We start from the raw sequence: 4,189 nt of genomic DNA, 5'->3' as shown, positions 1-4,189 counted from the left end.
TCTATTGGCTCCCAGGGAAAGTAGCTGCAAGGGGTCGGAGTCGCCAAAGCAAGGTAGCCTACCCACCAATTTCCGCAATCGTTCACTTTTTGCATTCTTCATTTCCAGACATGTCAAACACAAGGTCCGGGAGCCGGATGAGTAGATGAAGAATATGGAATATAAGTGGATCATTTGCAAGGGAGGAGGAGGGGGAACCCAGGCATATTACACGCAGGTATTTCATCTTTCTGGCTGTGTCATTACATTATTCCTTCTCTAATACTTTTCCTATTTTTCAATAATGGCATGGACAGGTGGGGAATGGATGCCATCTGCATTACCAGCTTGCTTATGGCATCAAATATTTTAGATATGTTAGATTACATCAGTAACAAGTCTCAGTTTATGGTTAGGAATGATAGTCCAGCACTTCTGATGAGGATTGGGTGGTGAATAATTGCTCTCAATAATGCCCATTTGCTAAAAGATTGAATCATATGACTATAGAATGTAACAATTTTAACTTTTGTCTTGCATTTATGTGAATTGGTTAAAGCAGACATGTCAAGCCAAGGCCCAAGGGCAGGATGCGGACCGCAAAGTGGTTTCATGTGGCCTGCGAAGCCATCCTGGAAACAGTGAGGGAACGGCCCCCTCTGCCTTGGCCCTGGCCCAGGCCAGCCGGGAGCCAGTGTACAATTTTGTGGTGGCCATCTATGCTGAAACGCATAGTCTAAACTCCATAAGCCCCCCTCCCCCCACATGGCCTGAGAGCAACAGTGAGGCTCCTCCAGTGGAACATGCCTTGGCACTTGCCCTGATCCCACCCCCTCTGCCAGAGACTCTCAGATCTGTCCCACTCCTGCCCAGGCCCCTACAGGCGCCCTTGATGCGAATGATGTAGAGTTGGCCATACCCACCCAGTAGGCCAGTGGTGGCGAACCTATGGCACGGGTGCCAAAGGCGGCACTCAGAGCCCTCTCTGTGGGCACGTGCGCCGTCACCCCAGTCCTAGGCCTTCAGCTGGGTTTTATAAAACCTTGCTTTAGGCCTTTGCCACCATGTGCAAAAAAAAAAGGTTCAATCAGTCAATTTCAACTTCTCACGGGAAAAAAAAGATCTTGCAAAGTTGGAATTGATTGATTGATTGAACTTTTTAGCCCCACCCAGTCTGCAGCCATGCCCACCCAATTGGCCACACCCACCTGGCGCTCAACAATGCATAAGTGGGTTTTGGGTTGCAGTTTGGGCACTCAGTCTCTAAAAGGTTCTCCATCACTGCAGTAGGCCACACTCACTCCATCCATGCTCATCCAGTAGGCCACACCCACCCGGCCCCCTGAGGGCAACCGCAATTCTGATGCGGCCTTCGATGAAATTGAGTTTGATACACCTGTTCTTTTCGGTCCTTTTTCCGAAGCTCCAGGGCATTCAGTGACAAACTCGGGACAGAGGCAAAGAAAATAGCTTGCACCAAGTTTGTTGGTTTATTAAAAAAATTTATCAGGTTGCCCAACTCACACAGGAGAGAACTCTGGGCAGCTTTACAACTTAAAAATCCGCAAAACACCTGTAGTCCTCAACTAATGACCACAATTAAGCCCAAATGTTTAAGTGAAACATTTGCTAAGTGAGTTTTGCCTCGTTTTAGGACTCTTCTTGCCACAGTTGTTAAGTGAATCACTGCAGTTAAGTTAGTAACCTGGTTGTTAAATTAACCTGGCTTCCCCACTGACTTTGCTTGGGAGAAGGTTGCAAAAGGTGATCACATGACCTTGGGACCCAGCAAGTCAAGTAGGAACCTGTTGCCAAGCATCTGAATTTTGATCACATGATCATGGGGATGCAACGGTCGTAACTGTAAGTTATAAGTCACATTTTTCAGTGCCATTGTAATTTTGAAGTCACTAAATGAACTGTTGTTAAGTTGAAGAATATTTGCATAACCATCTTCCCCACTCCACAGCAGCAACACCACAATCTGACCAACCACTTGATCTGCTCCGTCTCTGTTGGGGTCCCCAGATCTGCTGACACAAACATCTTCAGGGCCTTGCAGAAAAGCAACAAGGTGAGGGCCAATCATACCTCTAGGGCAGACATGTCAAACTCATGATGTCACGTGACATCGCACAACGTATCGGGACGGTTTTGCCATTCCTGGCAATGGGGTAGGCGCGGCTTCTGGATGATGCGTCCGGCCCACGGGCCAGCAACTTGACACCCCTGCTCTAGGGAATTGTGTTCCAGAGAAGGGACTGACACTGAAATCTTTTTATATGGAGGGGGGTTTTTGGCATTGATTTAATACAGTGGTTCTCAACCTTTTTAATGCCGCGATCCCCAACCGGTTGTAAGTTGAGGACTACTCAACTGGTGCAGCACCGTTTGCCGAATGGGACTTTTGGCGGGCTCAGCAGGGCAGAGACAGCCTGGGCAATTTCTATTGGCTTTTGAAAGCCAATAGAATTAGACTCTATTCAAGAGAGTCTATTCTATTGGCTTTCAAAAGCCAATAGAATAAAAGGGAGCAGCACATCTAAGGAAAAGGGGGGGAAAATGGCGGACTGCGTTGTTTGGCGACCCCCGTGAAATGGTCGTTTGACCCCAAATGGGGTCCCGACCGACAGGTTGAGAACCACTGATTTAATAGGAGCCCTATTAATCAGCAATGGAACTTCTATTACACATTACATGTCACTCCAAGGGTCTCCAAAACTGTTCTGTATCTCTTCATACTGGACCAATTGTAGCTTCCGAACACTCTTCAAGGATAGCTCCATGTGGAGCACATTGCAGTAATCCAGAGGAGAGATGATCAGAGTATGAATGACTGAGCTTAACATATCTAGTAGCAGGCACAGGAGATGTGCTAATAATCCCCATTCTCATACCATATAGGCATTTGCAGCTTGACATGATGATGCAAAAATAATATATATCAGAGAATTGTACCGCAAACTTCACCCTTTTGGACTTGGACCCCAACATTGGATGCAAGTATAGGTAGGCCTGGTTTAGTGACCACAATTGGGACTGGCAACTTGGCCATGAAATAAAATTAGGACTGTGCTTGTGCTTTCCTTTATTTACAGACTTGCAAAGTTTGCAAAAGTCAGGATTTCGTAATTCTATTATTCATCACTGTCATAGTGAACAGTCACTAAATAAAGGCAGGCATTACTGCTGCTTTTGCATGGCATCTTCTCATTTTCCGCTCTAGGGGAGGTTTGTGTCATTGCTCTCAGGGGAATGAGCAAGAAGTAACACAAGTCCTACAAAATAGTGTCAACCAGAATTACCATGTGAATATATAGAACACCAATCTTTACCAGTGCAGTAGCATATCCTCTGAGATATGCCAGTTTGATGTAAATCATCATATTAGAAATTGGAAGTTCTAGTCCTGTCAGCTGGGTTACCTTGAGCCACACACACACACACACACAAGGTCCTAGGAAGAAGGCAATGGTAAGCCGGTTCTTGGAAATCTTGCACAATTTGTCTGTGGAGTTACCAAAAGTCAAGAGTCACAGATATATACACATACACACATGGCAAGACTTGCTCCTTCTTTAGGTATTAGGCCACAGGACCAATCCTGTTGCAGTTTCTTCCAATACATCTTTCTTTTGTATCAAGCCTTCCAAATTTTCTTTGCCATTTCAAAAGAAAAGGAGAAAAAAAATCCTCCTTGCTTCAAAGGCAAAAGCATGTTTTTTCAAAACATGCTGTTACCCTTGTGTTTGACATTTGGGGAGATACTAATGGTGTTGTTTTCCCTCCTGATCGATTATTAACATCCCTTCCCTTTCCTCATGTTTTGCCTTTATATATAAGAAAATCACATGTGATCCTTTACTGTTCATCCTTGCTAAGATGGTTGCTGAAGCTGCTGCTCATCAGCCCTTGCCAAACTGTTATATTCCTAGTCTATTAATAAAGATTCAGAGTTTACTGATCGTAGTAGCAGGTTTTACATAACCGAAGTAGAATGATAATCCAGTTTTGTTTTTGAGAAGAGATTCTGGTTTATAATAAGACTAGGAGAATAGCCTTATGCTCATTTTCTGTATTTTAAAAAAAATTAAAATTGTACAAATTCATTCAAAATTTGACATAAAACGGAGAGGTCTGCATGACATGGAAAAAAAATATTGCATTTTATACTTAGGAAAAAACCCATAGCACTTCAGACGTTCTGATG

General features: G+C 44.3%; 1 long non-coding RNA gene across 4 annotated transcripts in view; it reads left to right on the top strand.

Annotated features, from left to right (window-relative positions):
- Nucleotides 1-4,189, top strand: part of LOC120307646 — a 39,104-nt gene that overhangs the window by 201 nt on the left and 34,714 nt on the right. For 3 of the 4 annotated variants that reach the window (XR_005556595.1, XR_005556593.1, XR_005556596.1), the window contains exons 2-4: nt 109-217; nt 1,949-2,053; nt 2,884-2,988. This is a non-coding gene — a long non-coding RNA (uncharacterized LOC120307646). The remainder of the gene's footprint in view (nt 1-108; nt 218-1,948; nt 2,054-2,883; nt 2,989-4,189) is intronic. The other variant, XR_005556597.1, reaches the window with a different exon arrangement.

Source organism: Crotalus tigris, unplaced genomic scaffold (assembly GCF_016545835.1).
Source record: "Crotalus tigris isolate CLP2741 ecotype Arizona unplaced genomic scaffold, ASM1654583v1 scf7180000017551.9496454, whole genome shotgun sequence".
NCBI classification, from domain to species: domain Eukaryota; kingdom Metazoa; phylum Chordata; class Lepidosauria; order Squamata; family Viperidae; genus Crotalus; species Crotalus tigris.
Note: the sequence above shows the minus strand (reverse complement) of the source record. Positions and strands in the feature narration are given on the sequence as shown.